The following is a 13,649-nucleotide window of genomic DNA, read 5'->3' as shown; positions in this document are numbered from 1 at the left end:
ACACCTCCAGCCTTTATTGTCCCTCAGAGCCTTCCTTATTCAGGGACAGGAAAAAGAAGTTCTTGTCAAACATCTTTTTTCTTTTTCTTTTTTATTTTTTTTAGTCAAAGGGCTCCCCAGCATGACTTCTCTTAATAGAAAAACAAAATTATATGTCAATGTTTTAGATAAATTATTCTCCAGGGTAATGGAATGGCCAAGATTGGCTGAGGATGGAGGAACCTCCTATAGGGCATGGCTGAGTCGAGGATAAAAGTGGTCATTTGGTTTACACTGCAGCTCTGACAGCCAGGAAGATGTGGGGGGAAGATTTACAGAAATAGCAAATTACATCTGGTAGAAATACCAACTTTTTGTCACCCGCATGTGCTCACATTCTCACTTCTTTTATATTTGCTTTCAATTTTTCAAATCAATATAAAGCAAACAAGATATAGAGTCTACTAATATAAAATTATTTCTTTCCTTTCCTGATCCTGAAAGAATTAAAACATAAGCATTTTGAAACAAAAGAAAACTGAAGCAGATTCCAAATTCTTAAAAATATAGATATTTTAAATGGATTTATTCTGGTATTTTCTTACAGTGTTAGTTCCTTATTACAGAAAGAGGATAAAAAAGAATTAAACAGTGATACAGAAATATTTTTCAAATTTTACCTGAGCAGGCTATTGAGCAGTGCACATTTCAATGAAACCATATTAAAATGCACTATGACATGGTATATACTCATATATATATTTTATGATGATTGTGCAATTAATTAGCAAGTTATATTGAAAGTTTTAAAATATTTTATTAGCATCTAATTAATGACTTACTGGAGGAGGAAATTTGTAAACAAAACAAAAGCATTGTTTTTCTGTGTTTTTTTTCCAATCCATCAAAGATAAGTTCCTCTCTCCGGTGATTTAACACTCTTTGAAACTGAATAGAAATAACAACCTGACTTCCTGGAAACATAGGTCTTTATTGTATCGATATATAAGAACATGATTTGGTATCATCGGTTTATTCCCAGGTTACTATTGTTCCCATGCCCTCCGGTGTATTCACCTTTCTTGCCGATTACAAGAAAGCATGGGTCACTGAAAATGTCAAGAAAAAAGGAATTTGGAATCTAAAGCTGAACTGCCAGACAGGATCACAGAGTAAAACAAGGAATTAAAGTAAAAACAAAAACAAAAAACCCCAAACAGTAAAAAGTAGAAATGGAATGTAGTTCTAAGCATTCTGTATAAGGCAAAGGAAATTTCGTATTTCTAGCTGAAGATGTCTTTTGTGAACTTCTAGCCACTTTCAATGGGAGTTCAAATCAAGTCATTTATTGACTGTGATACTGTCTTACAGCCTGTTCACAAATAAGAAAGTAAAGAAGAGAAAAAAAGTGTACAACATGATAGAAATTCAAAAACAAGTACAACCCAAAAGCTTTGAATTGTCAGTTTCCTTTAAAAGATTTTCTGCATCCATAATCTTTTTAATCCGAATATAAAATGGTATTCCAGATTGGCATATTAGTCAGTAAATAGAATGAAGTGATACAATAAATGAATGGTCTTTATATGTCTCTTCAGTAAAGTAATCCCAGCAAGAACAGGGACTCTATGATGCTCGTATTTCTGAGAAATACTGGCAAGTGGTGGGAGAGCTCTGGGGACAAATGGCTGCCTGAGTTTCGCTCTTCTGTCTAATCTTACCATCTTTCTACAATGAAACCTGAATGCCCCCAAATTCTCATGTCTTCAGGGATCACCTTTACCTTTTGAAGACACCAACACATAACACAGCCTGGATCATTTTCTTGTTGATGAGGGTAAATCCTTTCTTTTACGGAATCCTGTCATTGGTAAGTTTGAATAGCCCAGGGACCCTTAAATGTCCCACAAATCCATCCTAGGTGTCTGCTTGTCATCTCTTGCTTGAGCTTCCTGTTCTGAGTGCTCCAGTGACCAAAGTTTGCCCTCTCATAATCTTCTGTCTAGGCAATGGCCCTCTGCACAGTGTTATGTGACATGCGGGGTCACAACCCCCACACTCCCTGGTAACATACTCGACACACAATACTCCAAAGCAATAGTCAAAATAAGCTAAAGCTGCCATGCAACATTGAAAAAGAAACCTGATAGAGCAGAATTGGTTTACAATGCAAAATATTAAACATATAAGCAAGAAAAAAGGAACGATTTTTTTAAACAGTTATCACTGCTCCTTTGAGCACACCCATTCGCTTTTATAGGGTTCCTAATTTCTTCTGGGTTCCCCTTGTCCACTCTTTCTGCTCTCCACCTGTACCATGCTGCTTCCATGTTTATTTTTCTCACGAGCCACTTTCAATTACTTTGACACTCCTTAGAGTCTAAGCTCCAACTCCCAGACTCAGACAAATAAATAAAACCTTTCTATCCCCAAATAAATCCCACTTTCTTTATTCTGTCCCTGAGTTATTGATTCATAGCACCTATTCCTTCAATCACTACCCATGCTAACCACATAAGACTGTTCTATGGTCCAGAGCCTAATCTAGCGATCTCAAGAATTGACAATACTTTTACATGGCATGGGTTCAAGATGTCTCCATGAACCCAATGGCTGCTTCTGTTACAATCACCTGACTCGTTCTGCTTCCCAGGTGGTCCCTCCTGGCATCAAGGGGTAGTCTGTCACCCTAACAACTTCCAATTTCCACTCAGGAAAACAGAAGTGGCTTCTGACCAAAATATTGTCTTTTTAAATGGCAAAACTTAAAGATTCAAATTCACTTTTTGCAACAACAACAAAAATTTTCTGGAAACTTTAACTTAAGGATTGTTGCTCTACACACATTGTTGGAAACTATTGCTATGTTTTGTTAGGTAGTAGACCCCTTAGTGTATAGTCTGTCGTAACATCACCCTTTTGTATCGAGTCATATCAACCTTAACATCCACCTAGGTCAGCAGATTTCTTGTTTGCATTTCCATATTTTATATATTGTAACATATTTGAGGGATATTCTCTTACCAGAAGCAACTGATTTTGTGATAGAAGTATCTAAGGATGGATTGGACTGAAGGGAGGGAGGTAAATTTTTCAAGTTTTTGTAGTCTAAGGACATTTTAAAAATCTACTTGAGGTGTGGCCAGTTAGCTCAGTTGGTTAGAGCGTGGTGCTCATAACACCAACGTTGCTGGTTCGATCCCCGCATGGGCCACTGTGAGCTGTGCCCTCCTTAAAAAAAAGAAAAAAAAAAGAATTGTGGGGGAGGAAATCTTTAAAAAAAAATCTACTTGAAAATTTCCTTTAGGGACATCAACCAAAGAGTTAACCAGTATGTATTGCTAAGAACTCACCCTTTAGGCCTGGAACTGATCTAGGAGTTAGAAGTGAGATGTTGCTTAAATTTAAGACAAGCCTCTGGTATTAAAATATTTCAGTCATTCTTTCTGAGGATGTCACATTCCTTATAAACCTGAATGTACAGTGCTGCTAGTCCAAAATCTATTGGTTTAAAACAGAGGCTAATTCAAAAAAAAAAAAAAAAAAAAAAGAGAGAGAGAGAGGCTGATTCATATTTTGGAAAATTCAATAACTGTCTGATAGATAACCTGCAGCAAATTTTTAGTAAACAAATGATATATTATTTTCTCTCTGCAGTAAGAAAATGAATATGGTTATATGTTTGATAAAATCCCTTTAAATGTTTTTTGTACATAGAATTAATCTTATTTATTTAATTAAAATAGTCTCATGCTGGCAACGTATGCATTATATTTTACTAGAATATAAAATTGTACTCACTTATTTCTCATTTGAAACAAAGACTGTCTCTCTTGCTTGCACTAACATTGAGTTATTGCAAAAATACTCCCACCCCTGGTTTGCTAGTTACACAAAATTCTCCTTTAGCATGTTCTGCCTGGAGGAGTAACTGTTCTCTGTCTTCATAACAGAATCTATCAAAGGGGCTGGGCTTCATGGCCTGTCACGTGACAGGGTTTCAAGAAAAATGACTGATTGAAAACAACGTGCAACCTACTACTGGGCATTGCTCTGGTAAATCTCTCCTTTTAATGGCCGATGGTCACTTTGTCTCAGAATAACTGTACACACATCCACACAACTGTAGTTTGGAATATGGCTTTCCTCAAATGTCTCCTTAGAGAGCTCTCAAGATATTTTGAAAATAGTTTTAAGGGATCATGAAAATGTAATAGTAAATATATTCATGATCATGTCCAAATGTTGAATAACTCAAAGAATATTCTATAGTGTTTCACTAGGGCCCTTTTAAAGGTATTCAAAGTTATTCAAAATCATTCTTAGCTGAACTTTGAAAAAACGACTTGATCTTGAAAACACTCAGGTATATGGGCAAGGGCCCTTGATTTAATAACCCATCAATAGGTAATTTGACTACAATTGTTTTTTATAGTGGTGGCCTCTTATTGCCAAAAATTTTGTGTTTCTGAAAAAATACCTCCTTTTTATTTTAAATTACATATACTTTAATATTAATATACACATTTAAATGCATTTGTATATTTTACGTTTTATGATGGAGTGTTTAAAAATTTGAATGTTGTGTTTGGTTGCATTTTCTGATTATTAGTTACAAAACACTTTTTTTTTTTTTACTTTATCTGAAAAAATAAGAGAAGTTCATTTTCCTAACCTAGTAGATGTAGTACACAAACTATATTTTATTTTTTTCATTTTATGATTGGGGTTCTTCTATGGCTTTACATGGGATTTCACCGTAAGCACGGGTATATTTACGGAGATAATGAGCGGAAGTGAAATGTGTGCTAAATGTGGAATTTTGTGGACATGTTTTGCTTAGTTTTTAATATGCATATTTGAGTGTGTGTCTGTGTGTGTGTGTGAGAGAGAGAAATCTCATAAATGCAGTGAGATAATATGGCACATGGAGGGTTTTAAATTTTTTGATGGTTCATCCCACCCTCAAAAATAAGAAGAATCCTCCCTAATTTGTAAAGCAAATATTCAGAAATATCCTACTATGTTGAATGAAGAAATTATTTTATGGCTCTGTCACAAATCTTAAATAATAAACCACATTTCTTGAGATTAAGCCATATGGAGTCTATATACACAGACATATGAGTTCAGAATGTAAATACAGTTGTCTACGCCTCTGGGCATAACACTGTGTGGTAACAGTGCTTTGAGAACAGCAATTTTCAACAGGTTTTTATGCTCCATCTACTTTAGAAGAGAAAGTAGAATCCTGAACTGATGCAACAATTCACACATCGTTAAATATGTTATAGAATTAAGAGATTCTAGACTTTCATATCTTAATATCTAATTTAAACAGAATTATGGAATGTTACCGCTGGGGGGGAGTGTAAAGATTATCTAATTAAAATTTCTCAATCAGCATATGTTGAAAGAGAAACTCAAAGATGGGAGATGTCTTCCCGAAGAGCGTCTGGGGAGCCCACGTTGTATTTTTGGGAGTTGTGCCCCACTGTCTCTTATCCATAGCTAAAGCTTTTTCATATCATGACTCTCAATTACTTTCATGGCCAAGAAGCTGCAGGTTGCAGTGCCCAAGGGCTAAGCCATGACAACCCTTACTGGCTCATTGTCTCATCGTGGTGGAGACAATGTGAACAATGCGTATATAGGTGCGGAATTGTTCAGCAGCAAAAAACCAGACACTTCTAGACCAGAAACAATGCTTACCTGGGCATCTGAGGAAATCATCATTGAAATCTGTAGTAATGGGTGAAGACTTTTTGAAAAAGTACTCCATATGGAGAAATTTGTGTATGTGTGTTCCCATTCAGTAGAGTCACCAAATATCACCTCTCTAATGCCCTTTTCCATCTTACTTCTCTTACCTCTCACCACCCACATCCCTTTCATCTCCATCAGTGAAAAAGAAGTTGGTTTCTGGAGTGGTTCCAGCAGGAATATTTACTAGCATTACATCGAAGGGCATTTATTGCCTCCCATTTGCTCAGACCCACTCGTTGTAAACTCCATGAAACAAGAATTTTTGTCATTTTTGTATTCTGAACAAAGAATGGCACACAGAAGGCACTCAATAAATATTTGTTGAATGAAGTAGTAGTCCATAGAAAATCAGAATAGATATAGCTGTTAGTAAAAGAGATCCTAGATTTAAGATTCTGAATCTAGAACAAAATTCAGACAGAATTTTCTATGGATTGACATTCCGTTCTGATACAAGGAAGCTCAAATTTCAAGAGGACTGGTGGTAACAGTTAATCAAGCAATAAAAATTTTAAAAAATGAAGCAAACTTCATTCAGAGAGCATCTACACATTTCCTTTAACCATATTTGACTTTACAAACTTTTTAGTGAGAAAGACATGGAAATTGCATGATAAAGTATAATCAACTTACCTATAATTTTATTTTAATAATTCACCTATTTAGTGAACATTTCTACATAACAGTTAAACTAATACTAATTGCTTCATGAAGTCCTTATAAAATAATTTTTAAGGTGCTTTAAGAAGTCTCTAGTTAGGCCAAAAAGAGATTGTTAAACAAGGTTTTGTAAATTAGGTTAGGAAGACCAGGTAAAGAGTGCCAGTACTATGCCAGTACCACCTTTGTTACATCTGCATGAACGTCGTACACAAATATGAATTAAAACACACTAAATTTCAAATAACTCAGTACATAAGTTTCCTATGGCTGCTGTGACAAATTACCATAAACTCAGTGACTATAACACAAATATGTTCTCCGACAGTCCTGGAAGGCAAAAGTTCAAAATGGATCTTTCTGGGATAAAACCAAGTTTTTGTCAGAGCTGCATTTCTTCAGGGCGTTTTAGGGGAGAATGTTTCCTTGCATTTTCCAGCTGAGAGGCCACACGCATTCCTTGGCTTGCGGCCCCAGTCTCCATTTTCAAAGTTAATAGTTCCATATTTTCCACTTTCTCTCTCTCTCTGCTTCTGTCATTACATCAGCTTTTCTGAATCTAACACTACTGCCTCCCTGTTGTTTGGACTTTTGTGATTAAACCTGGCCCACCAAGATAATCCAAGATAATGTTCCCATCCAAGATCCTTAATTTAGTCACATCTGTAAAGTCGTTTTAACTATGTAAGGAAAGTAACATATTCACAAATTCTGAGGATTACGATATCTTTGGCGGGGGGGACATGTATTTTAGCTTACTATATTCAAGGATTTTTTCCTAAGATTAGAGAAGCTTGATTATTATAAAAATCAGTAAAATTCCCATCATACCAATTTATCGTTCTATTACACAAATTCCCAAATATGTGAAGGATGATGGAAGAGATATTTATAAAATAAATGTTTTAAGAACTTAATAGGTAATAGATATTTAAGAAATGCACATTGCATGAGTAAATTGAATATTTTCCATGGGATTTTTTGACTTTTACTTTTAATCAAATGGAAGAACATTGAGGCAAGATTCTTTATCACTCTGACCTCAGTTATGATGACTAACGTATGGAAAAAGGCAACAACAAATGCAACCAGATAGAATTTAAGCTGCTTTATTTTAATCTGTAAAACACCAGACATGCTGAAGTCTCTGCTGATAGGATTAAATGAAGACCAAATCTGTAGTCTTAAGAGATCTTGGGATACTGGTCTAATTTTGTGGGTTAAAAATGAATTATTCTTCATATTTGTAAACTTACAAGTACTATCAATAACCTCTCTGTATCAATCAATGCAGTGAATCCTGAGTAAAGACTTTGATAGGACAATAGAGCATAGTACTTGACAGGTGTAGTTGATTGACAATATAGGTGATACTGAAATAATTACCTGGCATGCAAAGATTTGCATATACTTGTAGCTTCTGGATCTGAAGACTTGGGCATGCTGCATTTCTAAATTCTTCAACTCTATTTTTCTTGAGGCAGAAGTCTTGTTAGAAAGGGTCTTAATATAACAGTGCTGGGATCTTTAGCTCTTGACACTACTTTGAATTAAAGAAATTTGCAAGAGAGCTAAAAATGAAAGTTTCAAAGTTTCTTAAACCTTTCCTTCATTCCAACATGATTTAATGTAGGTTTGCATTTTATATAAATTATTTTATGAGCATCTTCTGGGGTTTTTTGGCAAAGCAATTTATTAGGCACGTAGAAAATATGGGGTAACTGGAATGCAACTTTCAAGTCTGTATCAAGGGATTGTTCATTTAGAGAGTAACACAGACATAATGACTCTTAAATTTCTTGGAGGGGGAGTAATAACAATTCCACACATAAGGTAGAATTAAGGAAATGAGAAATTCTAGAGTAAAAGTATAAGGAGCTAGTCATCAAAGTGCTGTTCTCTGTTGACACCTTACTTACACAGTTTTCTCCTTAGATTTTCTTTTCTTTAAAAATTTTAAACTTTAAGGAGCATTTATTATACAGCTCTGTGTAAATTTGATACAAGCATAAAATATACCAAATCAATCATAACAATTGAACTTGTTTTACATATCAATATTCATCTTATACCCAGAAGTTATACCTCTGAGGTTATCCCTGTAAAAGCTGAGAAGAGACTATCAATGTTTCCTGTATGATTGAAAAAGAAAGACTCTCTGTTTGAAATGCTGTGCTTCATTTTATGTCCATCATTTCTGTTACTTCTCTGCTGCCATCATACTCAGCCACGTCCATTGGCAACGGGTAAATGGCTATTCTTGGCAACTCTCTTTGAGAATCACATATATCCTATTCTTATCCAGGGATGTTCCTGCTGAGATGTTTTTTGGATGGACACACACACACACACACACACACACACTACTTTGGTCAATAAAATTTGTTACTCTTGGCAAAATTCAGACTTTGGTTTCGATTTTGTATGAACATTTATCTTTATCTTATTTGTGTCAAGGATGAGGTAATTCAATGTAGATGAAGGTCATCTGTACATATTCAGCTTTTTTCATGTTTGTGTGTAATTATATACACATTCATTTATTTTCATATGTGTTTTGTGTACTACTGTATTACACTCTTCCCAGGTTCTGTGAAGTAGGTTGGCATTATTTCTGTTATCATAAAATATATGTACAAATCAATTTTGACATTTCTGAGGACAGAGCTGGTGCAGGAATGAAAATGAAAGCCAAACTTCTGACTTTTTTTGTTGTTGTGCTTTCACTTTCATGTTCAAGTTCATTTTGTAGCTAATTACGGAACTGATTGTAGTTGCCTTGCACTGCGGTAAAACCTATTTATCCAAACTGTGATGGCTTTGTTTTGATGGGTAATCTGTTTTCTTTCCTGCTCTGAGGCATACTCCTAGTATCCAGTGTGTGAAAATGAATTAAGGACCATAGATGAAGCTGTTCATATCAATGAATGTTTATTGCTTTCTTCTCTACAAGAAATAAAGATTATTCTTTCATTAATAGGTAATTATAAACCAGACCTGAAGTAGTTTTTTTTCAAAAAGAAAACTTCTTTCAAAAAATAGTTAACTTTTTAAAATAAGTGATAAGAGATAGGCCAAAGAGAATAAATGTTCTAAAACTGGTACACTGGAAAATTAGATACCGTAGGGTGTTTTTTTTTTATAGGCATTTTAATAATAAATACATCACTGCATCTGTCATTATCCCACAGACTTGTTTTTCACCATAAATTGTAATTTTCTCTGTCTTTTACTAATATTTAAAATATCAGAAAACGTAAGAAGCCAGCTTATTGAGGAAAAAAAAAGATGCAAAATTTGTAAATTTCCAAAGAAAGTATTCTAAAGCATCATTCACTAATTTGGGGACTTAATTTTACCTGTCTTTATACGAGTATGAAGAGCCAGAAACATTACTGAACTATACAGTTCATTCTTTCCTTACTGATTTGTCAGACCTCTCCACCCTTGTCTAATCTACATGAGGTTACTCTCTGCTTCCTTTTCTTGTACTGTCCTTGTCTAAGTTTGTTATCAAATTTACAGTAGCTCCAGAGAATGAATTGGGTGATTTTCCATTTATCCTACACGTGTAGAAGTCCCATAAATTTTGGTTACAAACCATAAAGTTTGGTTTGTAAATCAACCTATATGTTTTGACATAGAAGTTATTGATTTGGTGATTCCAACTTTGTAAATGATCATGGAATTCAAGCTTAATTTTTATTTTTAATTTTGCTAATATATCTTCTTTTGAAGACAATTAGATTATTTCCTCCAATTTCAAATTTTGTGTTTTAATTCCTAGTTTCTTGTACTTTCATTGCCACATTGGCTCCTTCTGTTTTGTGCCTGAATCACGTTTGCTTTTTTACACTCCTATACTGGCTCATTGACCAGACCCCGCCCTCCCTCTGTCAAGAATCTTTTATCTGAGTAGAAGCATAGAATTTTAAGCTTCTTTGTATTTAATTCTTAGGTGCATTACATTTGCTTTCTTTTTTAATCAGTGAGACATTTTTTTCAGTGTCTAACTCCATTAACTGTCTCCTTCTTTCTTCTTCCTTCTCATTTCTTTTTTGCCTTTCAGACTTCATTATTTTATGATTTTATTGGTTTTCTTCCAACTTTGAAGTATTAATTTCTTTATTTTAGGTTTTTTTTGTTTCTTTTAACATGTCTTCCTTTTAAAAATCACTCTGGGTTTATTTTAACGACAGATGCTTTGGGCTGATGTAGTAACATGGTATCCTACTGCATTGTCTCTATTTTCACTAAGCATTTAAGAATTACTGTAATTATCCTTGAACTCAGATCAAACCTAAGACTATCAAAGTTAAAATGCAGCCCAGACAAAACCAAGAGACAAAGCTTAGATTGCAGTGCAGCAGACCTACTCTTGGAAAGTGTTGTTATCTTTTAACTTGTGGATCTTTTTGTTCTTCACACTCTTTCACCTTTTCCCCATTGGTTTTATTTTAAATGGATCTTAAATTAGATGGAAAAAAAAAATGACACTTCTACCACAGGTGTTCAGATGCAAGGAAAAAATAAAAACCACAAGTTGTGGTTCCTGGGTTTGATTTCTGGTTATGACTTGAGGGAAACAAAATAGAAAAAATATCTCCACATGTGTTTTTTCCTGGATCCTACCTCCTGGTCTTCTGTTTATCAGCTTATTCTCAAACGTTCTCAATGACTGCACAATGCTTTCATTACAGTTGTTTTTAGTGGTTATCTGGTATCAGTTTTTAAACAATTTCCAATTTTTCTCTCCTTTCTATTTTATTTAAATAGAATCAAGAGATAGAGATAGAAAAGGATAAGGAGGGAGGGAAGACAGAGAGAGAGAGAGAGAATAAAGAAGGAGAGAGAAGGGGGAAAGAAAGTCCTCATGACACATCTCTATTTCCTTCAACAATTCATTCAGGCACATGATTCATAGGAAGTGGTCCTGCATCAATGAATCTGATTTCCTGGGATCTCAAAGTCGCAGCTGAAGGAACTCTCAAGTGGCACGTACTGTCTGCTTTTTGTTAACTTACTGCCTTTACTCTTCCACCTCCACTTCTCTTTTCTCTCTTCCTACCTCAGTCCCATTAGTAATGCAAAGACTTTGAGCAAATCAGAAATCATTTATTCTTATAAAAATGATACAGGCATGAGCCAACATACCTGTACATTTTTCATGCCTGGGAAATATAGGGAGAGCCAATAGATAAAAAAAATCTCAGATTCATTCAGCCTAAGTCAGTGATGCCATTTAAGGTACATTAACAGCCAAGTTGCATAAAAATGGAGGGTTATGCAAGCTACCTCTTTTAAATAAAAATCTATAGTTTTTTTCTATTGGTCTTAGGCACAGATTATTAATGCCATAATGATTCTGAAGAGTATTAGATGTAAATTTGCAAATCTTTAAAGAGGTTTATTAGGGTAAGCAGCATTTTTACTGAGTTAATTCAGCTGTTATTTTAATGAAAATCTGAATAAATAAATCTCCCTGAAAGCCACCACAAACGTTGTGACATGTATACTGAGAAATAAGCAATTGAACTTGACTGGGTGGTGAGGGAAGAAAACCTGAAGGAAGGGTTAGAAGAGGTGACATTTTATGTCTTTAATCTTATTTCAGAATGATTTTCCCCCAAATCACTGCACGCAGTTGGCAAATAAACTATCCCCGGCTTTCTGATATTAAGTTGGATTTTCCACCATTTATAAATAAAAGTTTAATGGCATTGTCAATGTTTTGTGGGTAAAGAAAACATAAAGTCAAGTAAGAAAGGAAGAAAAGAATGAAGAGAAAAGGAAAGGAAGAGAGAAAAGCAGGAAGGAAGGAAGAAAGGAAGATGGAGAGAACAGTTTTTATATGATGCAAAAGATGACTGATACATGAGGCAAGAGCTCCAGGTTTTAGTCATGGAATCTGCTATTCACTGAGATCTTGGTCTTAGACCATTCATTTCACATTTGGGTCCTCTGATTTTTCCTCTTTAAAACAATAAATTATCCAATTATTCTTCATTATACAATTCTGTTGCATACATTGTAAAAAAGATAAGCACGTTTGACTATAGTTTGCTAAATACTAGTAGTTCTTGGAGGCATTGGGGCAACCAGAAACTTTACAACACATTTAAAAATGTTCTCTGGATGGCATTTTGGAAACCACTTAATGCTGGCTGACTTTCAAGGTTTCCTTTCAGCTTTAAAAATACCACAGTGCTACTAGGTAAGTTGTAGGGGACTATGTAATTTATTGCTCAAACCGGGACACTTTTGAGTGTGCAGGTCAGTTATTAGTAATTGCCCTGGGGGACAAGGTAAAATCAGGAATATAATTTACCTGGTCATATTGGTAATTGGTTTTGATGACTCCTTTTAAGAGCAGTTTCATTGTGAAATTACATATACCCTAAAAATGGTACAAAAGAAAGGTGTGAAAATAAAAAAAAATGATGAGCCAGCTCAGATAAAAAATTTAAATATTTTGTCATCAACCACACAAGCTCTCTTCATGACCTCTCTCAAATATTACTCCAGTCCCTCATTCTTCAAAGAAATAGCCACTGTCCTTTTACACTATTACTTCTTTCAATTAATTTTCTTTTATGACAAAAGTGATATATGTACCTTGTAAAACAACTTATGTTTATATTGTATAAACTAAAAAAAATTAAGACCTTTCTCTATCCCAAATTTTATTCCTCTGTGAAAACTACAGTTAAAACATTCTTTAGAATTTTTTTTCATGTTACAGTACATGTTATTCTGAAATCTGATAAATTTATTATAGGTAGTTTTTTGCTTCACATATGTAAGAAATGATGGCTATGGTTGCTATTAATGGTTGCAAAGGCACTACTTTTTTCTCTTATTCTGGCAATGGGCATACGAAAATGTTAGATGAGAAAGTGTTGAATGAGGTGAAGGTAAATGAAGGTTGAAAGTAATATGAGTTCTGGGATTTTGCTCTTTACATGAATCTTAAACACTTTTCTGAAATTCCAGCAGAGAAATATTGGTACTGGTGTTTTCCTACTTTTCCGGACTGAGAAGGATCCAGGTAAAGTAGAAAGACTGAAATATCTGGAATCAGATCTCGATTCTGGCTCTGTCATTGACTACGTCTGTGACCTTAGGTCTCTTGTGTAAAATGAGGATTATAATACCTGCCGGGAAAAGAGGTTTTGAAGATAGTTTAAAAACACATAATAACTCTATTAGTCTTGCATTATCTTAATTTCACTCTTAACATCCAG

The 13,649-nt window shown here is 34.6% G+C and overlaps 1 non-coding gene across 1 annotated transcript; it reads left to right on the top strand.

Moving 5' to 3' along the window:
• The first annotated feature begins 3,119 nt into the window (after window positions 1-3,119).
• TRNAM-CAU (transfer RNA methionine (anticodon CAU)) lies at window positions 3,120-3,193 on the top strand. The gene has a single exon. It is a non-coding gene; the product is annotated as a tRNA-Met (tRNA).
• Window positions 3,194-13,649: the final 10,456 nt, after the last annotated feature.

The sequence above is a fragment of the Rhinolophus ferrumequinum genome, chromosome 2, assembly GCF_004115265.2.
Source record: "Rhinolophus ferrumequinum isolate MPI-CBG mRhiFer1 chromosome 2, mRhiFer1_v1.p, whole genome shotgun sequence".
NCBI lineage: Eukaryota > Metazoa > Chordata > Mammalia > Chiroptera > Rhinolophidae > Rhinolophus > Rhinolophus ferrumequinum.
Note: the sequence above shows the minus strand (reverse complement) of the source record. Positions and strands in the feature narration are given on the sequence as shown.